Genomic DNA, 21558 nt, shown 5'->3' on the forward strand with positions numbered 1-21558 from the left:
GGGACAAAATCAACTCCCTCCCTCAGATGAGAATCTCTGATCTAATCTTATCTCAAGATGTCCTGGCAGAAGAGAACTGCATTTGAAATCCATTAAAATCAGAGGCTAATGAGGAGCTCCCAGAGGCAGCTGATAATTTGTAGTTTCACCAAGAGCCCTCTGCTCTGCCTATTACTGAGCATCCCTGGGTGGTGAGCTCCACTCCACTGAGGCTTCCTCAGCCCTCTACCCTGGCCATCAGAGAGGACCAGACTTTAAAGAGTGGGGGAAAAAATAAGTCTTCCCTGGGATACAGAACGTACTTATATGAATTAAAGGGTCAGAGTTTAAGTGGGCAATTCTGAGCTAGTCACCTGAGAGTCCAAATTAGCTTTGCTTCTCTGCGTATTAACTCCCCTCTGGTGTCCTGTTTAATGATTTAATGATGTTTAACTCTGAAGTTCTTCAAAGCCCAGGAATTTGTACACCCCCTAAGGCAGTTTCTACTTCCCTGGAGCTGGAAGTCCATTGGAGCACCATTTCCAGAGCCCCTCCTGCAGGCCTTGCCCGTGGGGCAACCACAGGCAGGGTTTGGGGAAGCCCAGGGCTGTGGGTTAAGTGCTTTCTGTAATTCAGAGTGAGAGTTTAGCAGAAGAGATGGAGAGAGGGAGAGACACTTAATGAGATTCTACTGCTCCATTTCTCTGTTCTAAGAAGGACTTTCATTTTATATTTGATCCCTTCTATAACAAGGATTCATTTTATATTTAACATTTGCATTTCAAGTGGCAGTATTTCTTTGGCCTTTAAAGACTTGCTATTAAATTGATGGTGGGTACCAACCAATAACAGCACCACAGAACTGAAGAAACATGGCATAAACCAGATAAATGCTTGTAACAGGTATAAAGGGATATGGGTAAACATGCTTTTTACATGTATAAAGATAAATGAGTTTTACATGTAAATGCATTTAAACATATACTGTACCTGGGAAGTTGGTCAGTTTATCTCCATCTTACAGATGAGGAAATTGAAGCTCCAGGTACTTAAGTAGTATTCTCAAGGTCACACAGTAGGCAGAGAAAAAGGGAATTGTAGTCCCCAATGGTCTTTGGTCATGGCAGCCCATTATTTGAAATCTATCTTTACTCCCCATCCCTCCAAACCTCAGCATTTTCCAGTCCTTAGCTATCTAATAGTGTCCTCCTGCCTGCCCAAATTGAACTCTTTGTCTTCATAGATGCCAAGTTTATTCCCACCAATACACAAGCATCCCTGACCTTCTGCCATCTCCTTGGTCTGAGTGTGTATTTAAAAGTTAAGGAGCCCTGACTTGGTTGCAAAAGAGGCAAAAGGAAATGTCCCACAAAGGTCCCTGGCACAGTGTGTGGCATCTAGTCAAAAGAGCAACAGCGTTACTTAGCATTTAATATGTGCCAGTCCTTGCTTTAAGTGCTTTGAGCAGATTAACTGATTTTATCCTCAAAATAAACATGTGATGTAGGTCTATGATTAGGTTCATTTGACAGATGAGGAAGCTGAGGCACAGAGAGGTGTAGAGATTTGCCCAAGGTCACAGGACTTACAGGTGGCAGAGGTGGGATCTGAGCCCAGACTCTCTGGTCCCAGGGTTCATCCACTTACAGCTCTGCTATTCTCCTCAGTATTGTTCCCCTCTTCCCCATTCCTCCTTCCCAACCTCCTACAGAATTTCTCATCCTCAACAGTAATTTGACAGCTACTTTATAATTCCTTATATTACAGTTTCATGTGATGGTCTCATCTACTCAGCCCTCCAAAATATTTATATTCTGACAGCAACATGACCAGTTTTTGGAAATCGAGCCTGAGTTGGGCAGTGAGATGTTAGATGTAAAATTATTAAAGTGGGGGGTGTTCCCTTTGTGGCACAGTGGAAACGAATCTGACTAGAATCCATGAGGTTGCAGGTTCAATCCCTGGTCTCCACCAGTGGGTCAGAGATCCGGCGTTGCTGTGAGCTGCAGTAGAGGTCAAAGACTGTGGCTTGGATGCCACATTCCTGTGGCTGTGATGTAGGCTGGCAGCCATAGCTCTGATTCGACCCCTAGCCTGGAACCTCCATATGTCGTGAACGCAGCCCTAAAAAGCAAAAATAAATAAATAAATGAAATTATGAAGGTGGTACTTCAAGTGGCCTCAGCAAACCTTGGATACATGGTTGCTCTGCTGTGGTCCCAAGGAGCTGTCACATCCTAGAAGGTTCGACCTCTGTTTCCAGCTAAGTTTTCTTCCTGCCTAAATAATGAGAGTTTTTATAGCCAGAAAGCAAGGCATGACTCTCCTTCGAGGTAAATGCTGAAAAGGGAGCAGCTTCAGCATGAAGCCACCAAAGTATAAACTGTACAAAGCAGAGCAAGGAAAACAAGACCAGCAAGAGTGGACTAGAGTACAGGTTTGCCCTGCTATGTGAAAGTAAAATGTTCCTATGAGATCTTTAAGCCGAAGTGGCAAAGTGAAGAAGCAGTGACCTCAGGACCCATCTTGCTAACCCATGCACAAAATAAATCGAGGCGAAGCCCAGATGCTCACAGACACAATTCAAAGCCATAGTGGCCTGGTACTGAGATGCTGAGTGTGGTTCCCAGGAGAGGAGCTAGGAGGTACCTCTCTTGCTGTTTGGGGTGCATGCTGCCTCTGTAAAAGGGCTCCTTGCAAAATCAACAATGAACGATACTTTGGCTTTTTGCCTGTTTTTCATAAAATCAAAATTCTCTGTGGCTTTCTTTCAGTAAGTGAAAACAGGTACTCTAGGTCTTTAACAAAAGCACAGTGGTGCTTAAAGTGAACTCTTAAAAAGTGAGGGAGACCTGTACAACACTGCATAAGACATTCAAACCTAAAGAGGAGTTAAAAACCCTGACCAGTCCATTCCAGTGCGGAAACCTAAGAGTAAATTTATCTTTACTTAAAGGGCAACCCACGAGCCTCAAGGTTTCAAAGGTTTGCCCCAGAGAAGGGACCACAGACATCATCTCTGGATGTAAGTAATCTCTGGATGCTCCTGTGCTGTAGCTTGTAACCCAAATATGGGTTCGCACTTTCATGGCTATTGTTGCCGCTGTTAGCAGCAGCAACTGGGGTAGTTTATGTAGCATTCAGGTAGATAATAGTGCTGACATTTCTTGACTTCTTACTCTCTGCCAGGAACTGCTCTAAGCATTTCGTACCCATTAACTCCTTGAACTCCTTGAATTACCCCTTTAATTCTGTGATGCAGAGTGTGACCAGCCCTGCCCTTGGACTTGGGCAAGAGAAAGTTGTCTTCCGGACCCTGTGCTTGAAACACTGCATTCCACAAACATATACACCAAAAATAGTTTTCTTAACATCTCCTGATGGGGAGTTCCCATTGTGGCTCAGCAGGTTAAGAACCAGACATAGTGTCTGTGAAGATGTGGGTCCGATCCTTGGCCTCGCTCAGAGGGTTAAAGAGCTGGCATTGCAGCACTGATTTGACTCCTGGCCTGGGAACTTCTTTGCAGGTGTGGCTGCAAAAACACAAAAACAAAAACAAAATCATGGTGACTCTTCTTGAAGAAACAGCTGATTCTAAGACAGCGATGGAATATATACAAGACAAGGCTGTGGCATCTTACAATGCTGAAAATTAAGGAAGTGCTCCAAAAAGGCTGAAAACACACACACACACACACACACACACACACACAGTGTCTAAGGGACACCAGAGTCAACTGAAAGAGATCCCAGTGGCCACAAGTGGAACAATTTGAGAAAAATAAATAAATAAATAAATAAGTACTACTTGATTATAACCAAGTATAATAAGTACTACTTGATTATAACCAAGTATAATAAGTACTACTTGATTATAACTCATGGATTAATATCCATGAGTCCACACTGATCTAAATAAATGACTTAACACATAAATAAATGAAAGAGACAAATGTCCCATGCAGAAGAATTTTAGATAATACATGTGAATACTTCTCCAATGAGGTGAGGCCAGCTGCCCAGGCCTGAAGTCTGGGCAGCTCACAGTGACTTCCTTCCAAAGAGCACAGTATGGAAAGGGGGGCAAAGGCGTAAATTCACTTGGAAGAACCTGACAAACACTACCCGAGCCGGGTGACAAAGGTCAGCAGCAACAGGGATAAGTCCTGCGACAGTAGGTACCCTGGGTATGGCGTCAGGAGAACAGTACTCCACTTCCAGGTTCTCCTTCCTCAAAATCGAAGAGCCCAGTATAATCATAAGAAGAACATCAGACTCATCCCAATTTTGCCTCAAAATTCAAATCTCAAATTTCTCTAGGCCATCGAAAACCAGGAAAATCTGGGAAACAGCCACGCAAGAGGACCCCAAGGCGATGTGACTCCTTAATATAGTGTGATATTCTGAATGGGATCCTGGAATCAAAATAGGCTATTAAGGAAAACATTGAGGAAGTCTGAATAAAGTACGGATTTTAGTTAATAAACAGGTACCAGTGTCAGTCTGCTGATTGCAATGAAGATGCCATATTAATGTCAGAGGTTAAAAACAGGGCAAACTGGATATTTACAAACATTCTGTATTATCTTCACAATTTTTCTGTGAATCTAAAACTATTCTAAAATCAAAGGTTTATTTAAATAAAAAAACTTCAAGACCTGAGAGTGCTTCTGGCATGTGGGATGCGTGCCCTACAGAGCCACTCTCATGTTAACGCTTTTAAGATCCCAGGGAGATATCTGTCCCTGCTCTTGCCCAGTGAATGACCTTGAAACCAAAGGAGACTGGGTTTGAATGTCGTGAGGTCTGAGGGTTACACTGGTGCCATCTTCAGAGATGGACACTACTCTGGGTTTGAGAAGGACTTGAGAGGAGAGAAAAGATACGTTAATTAGTCAGATCTTTCCTACCCACGTGAGTGCTGTTCTTCTAGACTGGAGTATCATTTCCTGGTGGTGACAAGTCACCATTTTCTTGCTGCTTTTTGTGTTCCAATTTAGAGTTCTCAAGCTATTCACAAATCAGCACAGTATTCACAACCGTTGCACATAGCAGCTATGGAATATTTTGCAACGTTAAGCAATTTGTGTTACTCTGAAATCTGAATACATGTAAGTCTAGACACAACACGCATGAAGCATGATGCCACCTTGTTGCACAAACCACAAGATGAATACTGAATCCTAGAATGATGTTTTTTTTCAAATTTTTCTACAAAATCTTTATTTAAATGCTTTAGATTATTAACATGTATTCATGTCAATGTTTGCCTTTTGCTTTTTTAAACAAGCTTTTTATTTTGCCTTTGGCTTTTAATAAGTACTTGGCCATATTTTAGAATTCGATTTGGAATAGATCTAAATTTTTTATATTTTTACATTTACATTTACATTTCAGATATTGATTTTAGTTTGCATTTTTGATAGGTGCAAAATACGAATATATGAAAATGTATACAAGGAATAAATTACATTTTACGTTAGACTCTATTAGGTCATTATTTCCAGTGGAACAAAAATTATGAGAATATCTAATTATAATAATATCATTAGAGATTTTGCTGAGAAATTGAAAGAATAAATAAATTTGATGGAATAGACCTAAAATAATCTATGAATCACATGCGTCTTTATTACTTACCCAACATCCCAGTTTCACTAACAGTGCACTCGGACCCATGCAATAATAATTAAATGCATCCATCTTTTCTATTTAGATGTCTTTTAATCGTTTAAATGCGATAGCTTTACACATTTTCATTTTGGAGGTGTATGTGTCAAAGTTGAAGGATAGAAAACATTTGCTTGAAGAGCTTAAAATTTTTAAACTCTTTTTTTTTTTTAAGCTTGTTGTACAGCTTTTAAATATTTAGTCCATGAGATCTCTATTTGTACCCGTGCCCTGGCCCTGCAAATATCAGGGATCCAGACTCTAAGGCCATTTTGCAGACCAGAACACTGAGGCACAGAGGATTTACAGAATTTGCTGGGAACCCTGGCAGAGCTGAATCCAAACAAGGTAGAGCTCAGGCTCTTAACCACCAAGAGACTGCTTCTCATGGGCCTTCAGAAGTACTCGCTGTGCATACCCTAATTCCAGTGAAAACATTTGCCTCCTTGAGAAGATTCTCAAGGCTCATTTTTTTTCTCAGGGCCGCACCCCCAGCACATGAAAGTTCCCAGGATAGGGATTGAATTGGAGCTGCAGCTGCCAGCCTACGCCTCAGACACAGCAATGCCAGATCTGAGCCGCGTCTGCGACCTATACCACAGCTCACAGCAATGCTGGATCCTTAACCCACAGAGCAAAGCCAGGGATTGAACCTGCATCCTCATGGATCTTAGTCAGGTTCTTAACCCACCGAGTCACAGTGGGAACTCCAAGGCTTCCTATTTAATAGGAATTCTGGGCCCAGGGAAAAACACACAGAGAAGCTATCCCAGGGCTGGTGCAAAGGATGGGGGCTAGCTCTAGCACCCCTAAATGACAGCCTCTCTCCCTTCTCTTTACAAAGGTTAGAGTCTTATCTCAAATATCTCGAGAGAAAATATAAAACCAACCAACCAAACAAAAAAAGCCCTGAAGATCAGACTTGGGGTGAAGGAAAAAAAAAATCTCTCCTTGAAAGGCAAAAGCATATATATTCTCTCCCTTTGCTCCCCACATGAAGATCTTTTGCCATCTCCGTTCTCCCAGACCCATCTCTCTGGCCATCTATGCGAGAGAGGAAGCAGGCAGGCACCCTGTCTCCATCTCCATCCCCTTCTGTTTCCAGTTGCTTTTCCTGACAGCACCAGCAGCAGCAATTGCTGTCAAGCTGTAATTTAAAGCACACCAGTGCGAACTTGAAACCAACTTTATGTGGGTGATTGATGGGCTGAACTGGATTTTTTCTCCCCCCTTGCGTGAGATTCTTGCAAGTGGGTATTATGATCTTAACGCATCTAATATTATTCCTTAATCTACTCAACAGCAATGTTTGGCATCTTGCTTTATAATAAAAGGTATCAATTAGGAGCTGTCGATGTTTTCTGAGGCAGTATCTAATTACAGTCACTTGCTATAGGCTATCTTGTTAAAAAATTTGAGCAGAATGAGTAAGTATTCCTGACAAGTTCAATGCATTATTAAAGGTGTAATTACTCAGTTATTGCTCATGTAATCCTGAGTTAATTATGTGACTTCAAAATTCATCACTTTTATGTTTATTGAACTTTGATAAGTTCACCCATGTCTGATTTATCCCGATGATCCATTCCCTTTCTTATTTCAAACTGAATCTTTTAGACCAATTGGTTAAAAAGCGGATAGACTCTGAAACACTCAGGACCCAGAACTGACAGCTGGGGTTGTCCTGGGGAGGGGTGGGGGTGGGGAGGGGAAAGGGCCACCAAAATGGCCATTTGTAAGGGAGCCCAGTATGGAAGAAGGGTAGACCAACCCAAGAACATCTTCAGATAGCCACCAAGTCAGCCATGCTTCCTTTCTAGAAAATGGGCACACCAGTCCTTGACCGCATATTTCCAATCCCCAGGCCTCTGTGGACCACTGATGGTGTAGCCAAGATGGGACCACCCTGAGCCAGTGACCAGAGTTTTGCTTCTGGCACTGAAATTCAGAGAACCTAGATGTTAAGTAGAAACCTTGATTCTGATTCACACAAACCTTGAGAAAGGTGGTTCCGAGGGCTTGCAGTTAAGAGAGTGCCAAGTGAGACAAAACTTCCTAACCTCCTATCTTTTTTTTTTGTCTCTTTTTTGAGCCACACTCATGGCATATGGAAGTTCCCAGGCTAGGAGTCGAATTGGAGCTGCAGCCACCAGCCTACACCACAGCCACAGCAGTGTGGGATCCGAGCCTCGTCTGTGAGCTATACCACAGCTCACGGCACCAGGGATCCTTAATCAAACCTGCATCCTCATGGATCATAGTCAGATACGTGGACTGCTGAACTTGGAGGAACTCCCTGTTTGTTTTCTTTCTTTCTTTTTTTTTTTTTTTTTGTCTTTTTGCTATTTCTTGGGCCGCTCCCGCGGCATATGGAGGCTAGGGGTCGAATCGGAGCTGTAGCCACCGGCCTACACCAGAGCCACAGCAACGCGGGATCCGAGCTGCGTCTGCGACCTACACCACAGCTCACGGCAACGCCGGATCGTTAACCCACTGAGCAAGGGCAGGGACCGAACCCGCAACCTCATGGTTCCTAGTCGGATTCGTTAACCACTGCGCCACGACGGGAACTCCTGTTTTCTTTTTAATGGGAATATTCATTGAGGTCCCATGGACCTGACTCCTGTGGTCACACCTGTTCCCAGACACCATCACAGTCCCTCCTTTTGTCACCTAATGGCCCCAGTGACCTTGCTTTCCTGAGGAGCTAAGATGGAAAACAAAATAGCCCTGGACCACGGTGTGACTTGAGTACCTATGAAACCCTCTGCCCTTGATGCTGCAAAGTGACATGTCACCTCAGAGAAAGAAAGATGCCCTATTGGCCCAACCAAATAGTACAGACACCTGCCCTCAACCTTTCCAGGTGTGCAACCTGCCTCTGGCTTCAGAGTAGACGCCTCATCTCCCTCTCAGCTTTACTCCAGAACTTAGCACGAGGCCGAGGCCGTACTTCTGTCAGGAAAAGGAAAGAATGGACCGCTTGTAGATGTAAATGAACCCTTGTCAATGCAGTGAATAACCGGCTTGGCATCTGCTGGGTCCCCTGTGACCCGTGTAAATGTTTATAACATATAAATAAGTTAGGTGACTATCTCTACTTCACAGATGTGCTCTTCTTTTTTAACCTGAATTATTCAGTCTTTGAGGGACACGATTCCTGGTCTTGACCATATGTCGTTTGGGGCTTGGAGACCCATGACTCCCCTTAGAAAGAGAAGAGGAATGAGAACAGGTATGGAAATCCCAATGCCCACGCCTCTTTTCCCACATTTGGTTCGAGGATGGGACTCAAGAGTGTAGAACTACCCTGGGAAGGGGGGCAAGCAGAGCGTTATCCGCACAGCTGTGTAGGGCATGCAATCCCACAGGGTAAACACACTCAGACCACCCACGGTCCAGAGCAGAACAAGAATAGGAACCTTTGAGCACCTGAACTGGTGGAGGAACAGCCGATTCCCCGGGGTTTGGCCCCACACCCCCATTAAACAAACATGGAGCCCCAGCTCCTTTTATTAGGTGAATGAGAAGAGAGAAAATTGAGGTGTAATAGAAAAGTAATTCTGCACACATTTTATTTCAGCTACAAAATCGCACTTTAAATTCCACCCTTTCACTCTGAAGCCTGGTATCTGGAATCACTCAAGCCATGATGAGGACCTTAGGTATTTCTTTTAATTACTCTGGTGCTACCTTGTAGCCCAGCCCCACTGCAAGCACTCAGCTACTCCAAGCAAAGCCACTCTAACAATTTCGATTAAATCCTGGCCTCCTCCCAACTGCACACAAATTAAAAGCATTACTGGGCGATTCTAGCTCCAGCTCTTGGATGTGTTGTTATATAAAGAAGGAGGAAGGTTGCCAAAGGCTGGTTGGCATTTCCTTAACCACAGAAGAGGATTAACCCCTTGGGTTTCTTGGGGTGGAGATATTTTCTTTTCCTCCCAACTTCAAGTCTTTATTTTTTTTTTTAACTTTTCCTTTAAGCACCTTTTAAACAGATTTGTGATGTGGAAGGCACTGATGCTTTTTAAATAAAGTACATTCCCCCCAGAGCTTTGGGGATGGCCTTCACGTTTTCATCCTCTGCTTGTCACAAGTTGGCCAGTTTCTAAGATGATGCCTCTGCTTGTCACAAGGTGACCAGCTTCTATAGGGGAAAGTCTGGCTTGGAAGACTCCCCCACCCCAGGTAACTGTCTCATTTTTCTGGGGACCTGAATAAGGACCTTTGGGTTGGCTTTGACTTTACAGTCAGTCTCCCTGAGAGACTAGAGGAATTGAGAATCATTTCTCAAAGCTCTGCTCTCCACGGCCACCTGATGCCACAAGTGCACAGTCCCCACATCTCTACCCTTTTGTCCAAGAAGACTGACATGAGGAAAGAAGTGAGAAGGAGGGCACCCAAGCCTTCCTAGAGGAAGGAGAGACCAAGTCCCACTCATGAGTTCCTGGAAGGAAGCTGAGGCTCACAGATAGATGAGGCCAGCTTGAGGACACACATCCCACATGTGGCAAGACCTGAAATCAAGTCCAGGTGTTTTGACTCCTCCTCCAATTCTTTCTCCACTTTACCATGCCACTCATCAATGGAAAAATGCCCACAGCAAGTCCCAGGGAAATGTGATGGGTCAAGAAGGTGGCGGTGCAAGGCAAGGTGAGTGGAGGCATGGACCCAGGGTGATGGGAATTCCTAGGGGCGGATAGGTCTCTCTGGACTCTAAGACCTTTTAAACTTGTTACTGATGTGCTCTTATCACAAGTGTATGGCTGGATAAGTTTTTCCAAAACTAAACTATGATGCCACCATCACCCTCATTCCAAAACCAGACAGAGATACCACCAAAAAAAGAAAACTATCGCCCAATATCATTGATGAATATAGATGCAAAAATTCTCAACAAAATCTTAGCCAACTGAATCAACAACATACCAAAAAAATTATACACCATGACCAGGTTGGGTTCATCCCAGGTTCACAAGGATGGTTCAACATACGCAAATCAATCAGCATCATACACCACATTAACAAAAAAAAAAAGTCAAAAATCATATGATCATCTCAATAGACGCAGAAAAAGCATTTGACAAAGTCCAACATCCATTCATGATCAAGACCCTCGCCAAACTGGGTATAGAGGGAACATTCCTGAATATAATCAAAGCCATTTATGAGAAACCCACAGCAAATATAATACTCAATGGGGAAAAACTGAAAGCCTTCTCACTCAAATCTGGAACAAGACAGGGATGCCCACTCTCACCACTGCTCTTCAACATAGTTTTGGAAGTCCTAGCCACAGCAATTAGACAAACAAAAGAAATAAAAGGCATCCACATAGGAAGAGAAGAGATAAAACTGTCACTGTATGCAGATGACATGATACTATACATAGAAAACCCTAAGGACTCAACCCCAAAACTACTTGAACTGATTCATAAATTCAGCAAAGTAGCAGGATATAAGATTAACATTCAGAAGTCAGTCACATTTCTGTATACCAGCAATGAAATATTAGAAAAGGAATACAAAAATACGATACCTTTTAAAATTGCACCTCACAAAATCAAATACCTCGGAATACACCTGACCAAGGAGGTAAAGGACCTATATGCCAAGAACTATACAACTTTAATCAAAGAAATCAAAGAAGATGTAAAGAAATGGAAAGATATTCCATGTTCCTGGATTGGGAAAATCAATATTGTAAAAATGGCCATACTACCCAAAGCAATCTACAGATTCAATGCAATCCCTATCAGATTACCCATGACATTTTTCACAGAACTAGAACAAACAATCCAAACATTTATATGGAACAACAAAAGACCCAGAATCGCCAAAGCAATCCTGAGAAACAAAAACCAAGCAGGAGGCATAACTCTCCCAGACTTCAAGAAATACTACAAAGCCACAGTCATCAAAACAGTGTGGTACTGGTATCAAAACAGACAGACAGACCAATGGAACAGAATAGAGAATCCGGAAATAAACCCTGACACCTATGGTCAATTCATCTTTGACAAGGGAGGCAAGAACATCAAATGGGAAAAAGAAAGTCTATTCAGCAAGCATTGCTGGGAAACCTGGACAGCTGCATGCAAAGCGATGAAACTAGAACACACCCTCACACCATGCACAAAAATAAACTCCAAGTGGCTGAAAGACTTAAATATACGACAGGACACCATCAAACTCCTAGAAGAGAACATAGGCAAAACACTCTCTGACATCAACATCATGAATATTTTCTCAGGTCAGTCTCCCAAAGCAATAGAAATTAGAGCAAAAATAAACCCATGGGACCTCATCAAACTGAAAAGCTTTTGCACAGCAAAGGAAACCCAAAAGAAAACAAAAAGACAACTTTCAGAATGGGAGAAAACAGTTTCAAATGATGCAACTGACAAGGGCTTAATCTCTAGAATATACAAACAACTTATACAACCCAACAGCAAAAAAACCAATCAATCAACGGAAAAATGGGCAAAAGACCTGAATAGACATTTCTCCAAAGAAGATATACAGATGGCCAACAAACACATGAAAAAATGCTCAACATCGCTGATTATAAGAGAAATGCAAATCAAAACTACCATGAGATACCACCTCACACCAGTCAGAATGGCCATCATTAATAAATCCACAAATAACAAGTGCTGGAGGGGCTGTGGAGAAAAGGGAACCCTCCTGCACTGTTGGTGGGAATGTAAACTGGTACAGCCACTATGGAGAACAGTTTGGAGATACCTTAGAAATCTATACATAGACCTTCCATATGACCCCACAATCCCACTCTTGGGCAACTATCCGGACAAAACTCTACTTAAAAGAGACACATGCACCCGCATGTTCATTGCAGCACTATTCACAATAGCCAGGACATGGAAAGAACCCAAATGTCCATCGACAGATGATTGGATTCGGAAGAGGTGGTATATATACACAATGGAATACTACTCAGCCATAAAAAAGAATGACATAATGCCATTTGCAGTAACATGGATGGAACTAGAGAGTCTCATACTAAGTGAAATGAGCCAGAAAGACAAAGACAAATACCATATGATATCACTTATAACTGGAATCTAATATCCAGCACAAATGAACATCTCCTCAGAAAAGAAAATCATGGACTTGGAGAAGAGACTTGTGGCTGCCTGATGGGAGAGGGAGGGAGTGGGAGGGATCGGGAGCTTGGGCTTATCAGACACAACTTAGAATAGATTTACAAGGAGATCCTGCTGAATAGCATTGAGAACTTTGTCTAGATACTCATGTTGCAACAGAAGAAAGGGTGGGGGAAAAAATGTAATTGTAATGTATATATGTAAGGATAACCTGACCCCCTTGCTGTACAGTGGGAAAATAAAAAAAAATTATTAAAAAAAAATAAATACACTCATAAACTAGAATCAATTAAAAAGCAAAACCTGACCACCTCCCAGAAACCATCCCTACTTCCTGTCCCAGTCACTACCTTGCCCAAGGTGACACCATCCTCATGTTTGGTAGTTTTCCAATCAATGGAGCCACACAATACGCCCTCTCTGGTGTCTGTCTGCCTTCTTTCATTTAACATCATCTCCATCGTCTGATTTATCCCCATTCACATGTGTGGGTGTAGATTATTCACTCTCACAGCAGTATAGGGTTCCACCGTTTAAATAGAACACTATCATATAAACGATAAAATGTATCTCCTTACTGTTTGTTGATGGCCACCTGCAGTCCCAGCTATTTTTGACTGGCTTGATGCTTCTTTTGTGCCTTCAAAATTTTGCCCCATACCACCATTAGACTTTTCCTAAAACCTAAACTACTTTTGCATATTGTCAAGGGAATGCCGTTCTGACAAAGACTTTCCCTCCAAATTCTCAAATTCTTGTGTACAGTGGCTGTTTTGGTTTCCCAGTGATCCTCTTATCTTTGAGGGGAAAGAGTTCACTTGGATGTATTTTTTGTTTTGTTTTGTTTTTCCCAACATGCTCAGAAAAGAGCTTAAGGTTGAGAAGGATCATTGATTCCAGGGATGGGGAATAGATTTCAGCTCTCCTGCACCAACAACCCTCATCTACTGATGATGCCATCCTAGGCACTGCGATAGGAGGGCTCCCTCCTAGGTCAGTCACTGTGATTGATTAGCAATGTCTGCCACAGATGAGAGTATAGGGGAATGGTCGCCCTCTGATGCTTTGTCCAACCTTCATTAGGCAGACAAATAGCTGAAATCTGGTCAAGTTGGGGACTGAACTGAGCATGGACCCATTCTCCCTTTATGTCACTGTAAAAACCTTTGAAATTGTTGGTTAATTAGGTGACAGTATGAAGATCTGTTAGAACCTGTTAGGAAAAGACTTACAGAGGCATAAATTACTCGTCTTTCTTCTAAGAGAAGTCTAGTCAGGAAAAAGAAAAAAAAAAAAAAGAAGAAGGTGAGGCTGCAGGCTGCTACCCAGCTGCCCACCACCATCCTCCCTGCCATTTATCAGTGCCCACATCCAGGCTGGCTGCTCCGAGAGGGAAGCCAAGCTCTGTGGCCCAGGTCCAGAGACGAAATCACTGCCCGCCTCACTTAAGAAAACACTCTCCTGTCTCCATCAATCAGTGGACTCCCACTCAGAGCCCCTTTGTGTCCCCTCCCCAGCGAGGCCCAGATGTTTTATTTATGGGCTGGTCTCTTTAGGAGGGAGCCGAGTCAGACACATATCTTGCCTCCTATTATTCATGAGTCGTAGGTAGAGGGAGGACACAGAGGCAGATGAGAAAAGCCTTCAATCAAATCTTGATGAAATAAACTAATTAAGGAGATTACACCTTCATAATGATGTTAATTGTGCAGACAGGAAATCGCAGGCTTCCTGGCTGACTCTGGCTCTGCCTCCACAAAGGCATCCTTCAGCATCTTCGGAAATCAATGGCAATCCCTGCCCGTGTGTGCAGGGGCTGAGCCACTGCTTGGGGCCCGGAGATTTCCTCCATGAAGACAAAAAGGCTTGGTTCTGAGATTCACTAGTTCTATTGCAAGGAATCAGAGTGGGCCCAAAGCCCTAGAGAAGACTGATTCATTACTGTTGTTGTCAGTCCACTAGAAGCAGAGTGTTGGACCACTTAGCAAGAGTCGGGCTCACAGGAAGCACCCCAATGCACTAGGGTTTCAACCCTCCTTCCCCCATTCCTTGCCCATCCCAACTCCCACCCTCAGGCCTGCTGCAGCTAAAAAGTGTCCATACACACTTTCAAAGTGGGAGTCAGCATAAAGCCTATGCATTCATTCATTCATTCATTTATTCGTCCAGTGTTTTATTCAACAAGGATTTCTTAGGAGGCTCCTCCCTGCCAGGTACTTTTCCTAGGAGTGAATGAAACAGAGCCCTTGCCTCTGCAGGTCCTACATTTAATGGAGAGAGACAATGAGCACACGGGAGCATGAGCAAGGCCTGGGATAGTGCTAAGCACTTTGGAGAGAAACAAAGCTGGGAGAGGCAGCCAGCGAGCACGGGTCTGAAGAGGAGCCTGGTGATATTGTATAGAGGTTTCCCTGCAAAGATGGCACAGGAGCCAGTCATGGTGTGAGGACCCTGCTGGGGAGAGGGGAGAGCATGCACAGGTACCCCGAGACAGAAGGGAGTTGTGGGGGTGAAGACCGACCACCAGGGGTCAGGAAAGAGAGTGACATAATGTTTGCTGGTGATAAATTTAATAAATATCTCCCCCTCCTGATAGGCTATCGGATCCAAGCAGGCAAGATCTGTTTTGCCTTTTTATTTTTTCACTCCTCACGCTTGCAGGCCCTGCCCCAGCCCATTACCTGGCATGTGGTGGGTGTAACAAACACTTGTTGATTAAATGGAGTTCCCGTTGTGGCTCAGCGGGTGAAGAACCTGACTAGTGTCCATGAGGATTTGGGTTCAATCCCTGGCCTTGCTCAGTGAGTTAAGGATCCGGTGTTGCTGTGAGCTATGGTGCAGGTCACAGATGAAGCTCGGATCCTGCATTGCTGTGGCTGTGGTGTAGACTTGGCAGCTGAAGCTCCGATTGGACCCCTAGCCTGGGAACCTCCACATGCTGCAGGTGCAAGCCTAAAAACAACAACAAACTTGTTGCTTGACTGAATGTTTAATAAACTAATGAGGGAAATGAGTGATGGGTAGGGCTCTCTGTACCAACATGAGGCCGCAGATGCTGAAAGGCAGAGAGGCTGAGGTGGGGTCCCATGTGAAGACAGAAGGTAAGTGTCGCAGTGCCTAAACCAGGCCCTGGACCAGGGACCACAGAAGCCTGCTGGTCCAGTGTATCTGATTTCCTTAGCATCTTGCTAGCCTCAGTCCTCATCTTGACCACAAAACAGCTGGCTAAGGAGAGAACAATGGTAGTGTTCTCCTTACCTGAGGCAATTCTTGACACCAACCCTATAAAGATATAAAGGTCAGAATTCTATGTATGTTAAATTGGTGGTAATGCTACCACGAGGGAAGTTTTATGCAGCAGGAGAGAAATATATATGTCTGAACTACACTTTAAAATGCAAATAAAGCAACTATAAAGTGCCACAGCTAACAATAAATTAGTAAACATACAAAATAAAATGCATATAAAAATGTTTATACTTGATGTTGGCAAAGAGGCTAGGAAACAGTCATTAATTACTGGTAAGAAGAGTATATTTTGGCAACACTTTTTCAGGGAAAAAAAAAAAAACCTGGGCAATAGAGCTCCAGAAAAATTAAAGAGTTTATGCATTTAATTCAGTGGTAATTCTGGGAATGTACTCAAAGTAAAATTCTTAAATATAGAAAAGTTATGTGTTTGAAGATACACATTCTAGCATGATTTATAACTGTGAAAAATATTAGTAAGCTATCTAAACATTCAAAAATAGAGATATGGTTAATTTAAGTTAGGTTTATGTATAATCACTGGAATTGTATGTAAGAACCATGATGAATATTTTGTAGCTGAAATGGAAACACAGACACATGGTGATAAAACAAGAAACCAAGTTAATAGCTTGTAGCTGTTCATGCACTGTATTTCAAGCATTGGTTTGTATATGGGCAAAGGCAAAAAATGAGTAAGCAGAGATTATTTGGCTAATAGAAATATATGTATTTAAAAAATGCAAACGACCTCTAAGCGTTGAAGTTACCCAAACTTTCCACCTTGACCTGGTATAAAATAGTGATAGAGCCAGGAGTGGCATTAAGAAAAGGGGGGAACTTAGGTACAAAGAGGGCAAGATGCTTACCCAAGCCTCGCCATGAGATTTGTAGGTGGACTCAATTGTGCAAATGGACCCAAATCAATGGAAGACTTTTCTTTTTAACACAGATGTCCAGCCCAAAACTCACTGGGTAATTTTGATTCAGTAAGGCCAGGGAATTTCTTTTTTAAACAGACCCCCTGGTGACTTTGATACCAGCCAGGGCCGATAATCAGGAACAAGAGCAGCAAAACCAGCAGTGGGAGTCCGAGCCCCTGCAGGTCTTATACCAAGGTCTTTAGTCAGTGGAGACCATGCACTGGACATTGTTTCAGCTGCTTTGTATGGACTATTTATTAATTCTTCCAGTCACCTATCCCTTCCTCCCGTCAATGTCTTGCTCATCCTTCAGTTCTCATCAGATAACCCTTCCTCCCACCTGGCCAACCCTGTTAAATGCTCATAGCATTGTAGAGTGGAATGGAAACCACCAAATCCCATGTTACAGATGAGGAGGCTGAGGCATAGAGAAGCACAGGAGCAAACAGACTCTGCCTGCCTACAGCCACTTGTATGGCTGGACCTTCCTTTAATGAGGACTTGGCCACACTAGGGATGTGCTGGGTCCCCAGGGCAGTTCAAGCAGCCCCTTCCCCATGTCTGGGATCCTCACCGCCATCTGCCCCCTGCTTCTTGACCTGCTCCTTCCCTGCTCTTCTTCACGTCCTTCCCTTACCCAGACCTCTACATAGGTCCATTGGACTTTGAATGAGCAAGGGGAGAATAACTTGCCTAAGGGACCCTGTGGGGGAGGGGAATGCAGGGGCAGTGGCCACTGGGATGTGGAGGAGGAGCCCTCAGCCGTGTGCAAGGTCTGTAACAGCCAGGGTGACATGCCTTCTTGGACCAGACGGCTCTGGGCGGTGGAAGATTGATTACATGCAAACGGTTTTCGCAGCAATCGGCACATGCTTTGACAAAATCCAATGCAGCCCAAGTCAGGCTAATTGTTTCAGAGCACAAGCCATGTGCTCTTGGTGACCTAGTGGCCTCACGAAGCCCCCAAGGCGGCGTTGAGCTTTGCAAGGCTTTTTGTCACTCACAACCTAGGATTTGCTTTGCAAGAGCATGAGAGAGGATTTCAATGTTTCTAATCCAGGTCCCAAATTTCTTTCCCATAAGGAGTGACTGTCGTTCATCCATTAGGCTCATCCAATAGAAGTACAATGATTGACCTCTCTGGGCCTGGCACAGAGATGGGCATCAGGGCAAAAAGAAGGACAACACTAGATTGAGTCCCTACCATCCTGGGGCTCACAGTAGGTTGGATGAGACAGGTATTAATTTAAAATCCATGTGTGGGAGTTCTTGTTGTGTTTCAGCGGGTTAAGAACTTGACATAATAGCCATGAGGATGTGGATTCCATCCCTGGCCTCGATCAGTGGGTTAAGGATCAGGCGTTGCTTCAAGCTGTAGTGTAGTTTGCAGATGTGGCTCGGATCCTGCACTACTGTGCAAGTTCCTGCATCTGCAGCTCCAGTTCGATCCCTGGCCCAGGAACTTCCATATGTTGCAGGTGCTGCCCTAAAAAGAAGAAAAAAAAAAAGATGTGTGAGGAATGTACAGTTATAGACAGATAAGTGCTGTACAATGTTATGAACATTTTTTGTGTGTGTCTTTTTAGGGCCACACCTGTGGCATATGGAGGTTCCCAGGCTAGGGGTCGAATCAGAGCTGTAGCCGCTGACCTACGCCAGAGCCACAGCCACGTCAGATCCAAGCCATGTCTTCAACCTACACCACAGCTCACAGCAATGCCGGATCCTTAATCCACTGAGCGAGGCCAGGGATCAAACCTGCGTCCTCATGGATCCTAGTCAGACTCGTTTCCGCTGAGCCATGACAGGAACTCCGCTACGAACATTTAACAGGGTTTCCTGGACAATTGGGAGGATGGGCTACCCAATGAGATCAGAAGGATGACCAAGACATTGACCAGAAGAAGGGATGGAAGAGGCCAGTGTCTTCTAGAAATGTGAAGGTATCCGGCTGGACTGCAGAAAGCTGATGAGGAAAGCAGGGTTGGGGAGCTGATGGGACCCTAGCACAAGGGGGCCTTGTAATGTTGCCAAGAATCTAAATCTCTTCTTGGGGCTTAAGCTGGGGATGATGTCATCAAATTGCATTTTGGAAAAGATGGCTCTGGCCGCTTTTTGGGGAATGGATCTCGGGGTGGGGCCAAGAATGAAAGGGGACAGAAATAGGAGGCTGGATCCTATTGTGGATACAGAGAGAAGCAGGTAAGTAAGAGGTGAGTGGACGTGGTCAGGCATCAGGGAAGAAGAGGGAATCATGCCATCACCAGGGATTACAACTGACCTTCATGGAGCCCCATCAGAATAAGGACTCCCTAGGTATTAACGCTTGGCTTCTGCGTCAGTGTTTTTGATCATAATAGGGGCTAATAAATAGCTTCAAACTATTTTCTGGTCCAGTGGTATTGAGAGAGGGAAGAGGTTGCTGGTTCAGGAGGAAAAGAAATTTCCCATATCCTGCAGGAACACAGAACCCAGACTGGCCAGGGGTCTGCCCTGTGGGGTGACCTGTTCTCTATTGGGAATGAGGATGCCCCAGAAGTGAATCCTACTGGGAATAGAGAGAAGTGGATGGAGTTAAGAGCTATGTGGGACAGGATGTCAGAGATGGGTCTAGTTGTGTCCTTAACTCATCCATGACCTGAGACACGGAAGTCACCACGCGAAGCAGCAGGAAGGTGGTCGGTACTGTGGTCGGCTTCCCAACTGGCTTTGAACCCAGCACTGAAGCAGAAGGGCCCCTGAACAGGGTTGCCTCCCCAAGGTCCTCAGTGCCACTTTACAGCCACAAGCTCCCTGCCCCAAAGCCGAACCCAGGGGCTCTGGGGGCTTGTAAAGGATAAGCAAATGCACAAACTCCAGCATTAACAAGGTTGCAGAGAGCTGGGAAAAGGACAGCTTGTGCTCCTGCTGCCCCCAGGGAAGAAGCTGCAACCCTGACCTCAAAGGCCTCGGGTCTGCCTTGCAAACAGAGCCCCAGGGGCTGCTCAGAATGAAGGAAATCCCAGTGTTTCAAGGAGCTTCAGAAGCTTCAGTGTTCACGTTTCCCCACACCCAGCAGCCATCCCAGAACCTGGGCTGGCTCACAGGACAGAATAAAGCCCAGGGAAAAAGCTATGTAAGAAATCCCTCCTCTCCTGTTGGCACCTGCAGAAGTATCCCCCCACCCCATCCCTCCCCTTCAGCTCCTCCAGTCTCCACTCCCAACCCAAGCCCAGCAAGATCCCAGGAAGCCTTCCATCCAGGATTTCCAATGTCACTGCAGCTTAATGCTGACACCTTGACTCTCAGGGGTTTCTTGATAAGGGAGTGTGTTTAAAAAAAAAAAAAAAAAAGCAGCTTCCTGGAGGGAGGGAACCTACCAGAGAGCCAATCCTAAGCCCCAAATTTGCTTTTTTTTTGCTTTTTAGGGACATACCCATGGCATATGGAAGTTCCCAGGCTAGGGGCTGAAATGGAGCTGCAGCTGCTGGCCTACACCAGAGGCACAGCAATGTCAGATCTGAACTGAGTCTGTGACCTACACCACAACTCATAGCAATGCTGAATCTTTAGCCCACTGAGCATAGCCAAGGATCAAACCCACTGAGGATCAATGCACTGAGCAAGGCCGCATCCTCATGGATGCTAGTCAGATTCTCAACCCACTGAGCCACAATGGGAACTCCAGAATTTATATTTTTAACAGGACATCGTTCGTGATCTGTAGGCTATACAGAAATACTTTTGAAGAATCTGGAAACATTGCTTTTTTGTTTTGTTTTGTTTTGTTTTGTCTTGTTTTGTTTTGTTACAACCTCATACAGACTTTTCTGAAAATCTGCTGAAAGTTATGGAAACCATCTGGTAAAATACACGTGTAGATTTTTTACCAGATTTTTGACAATTTCAGAGGTTGAAAGGCCGTGCTCAAGCCCAGTCCTGGTGTTCCTATGAAAAAAACTGAGTGATGGAGGTGGAAGGGAAAAGGAATGGGGAGAGAGGTCCTGATGCCAAAGTCACTGGGAGATGTCCCAGAGGAACAGAAACCCCGTGGCTTTGAGCCCTGCCCTCCGAGACCCTGTCACTCTGGGTACTTGACTTCCTGCAGCCTGGAAGTTGCAAGAAAGGATATTTAATACAAAGCAGGGACCTGGGTCCACTGAGCTAAGGGTTATTTTGTTCGAGGGGTGCTCTTAGATGTGCATCTACTAAGGATGAGAGGATGGGGATATTAGGTACCTGCACCATGTCTTGGGTTCAAGGGCGGGAAAGAGGGAACACTCACCGGTTTTAAGAGCCAAGGGCATCAGAGCTCTCATCACAGCATCTGGCTCCTGTCCATTATGAGCTGTGTATCCCTAGAGATGCTGCTTGATTCTCCCTAAGCCTCAGCTCCCCCTCCCTAGTCAAATGCAAATAACAATAACTAACTCACAGGGTTTGGTGAGCATCAAATAAACTAATGAGACCAAAGCGCTTGTCAACAGAAAAACAAATGCACAACCTAAAAGCTGAGAATTATGTCTTATTCGGAGGACATACAGAGGACTTAAGTCTAAGGAATGATTTCAATGAGCTCAGACTCTTGCCTCTTCCCATATATAGAAAAGGGATAAATTCATGAACTT

Source organism: Phacochoerus africanus, chromosome 3, assembly GCF_016906955.1.
Source record: "Phacochoerus africanus isolate WHEZ1 chromosome 3, ROS_Pafr_v1, whole genome shotgun sequence".
NCBI classification, from domain to species: Eukaryota; Metazoa; Chordata; class Mammalia; order Artiodactyla; family Suidae; genus Phacochoerus; species Phacochoerus africanus.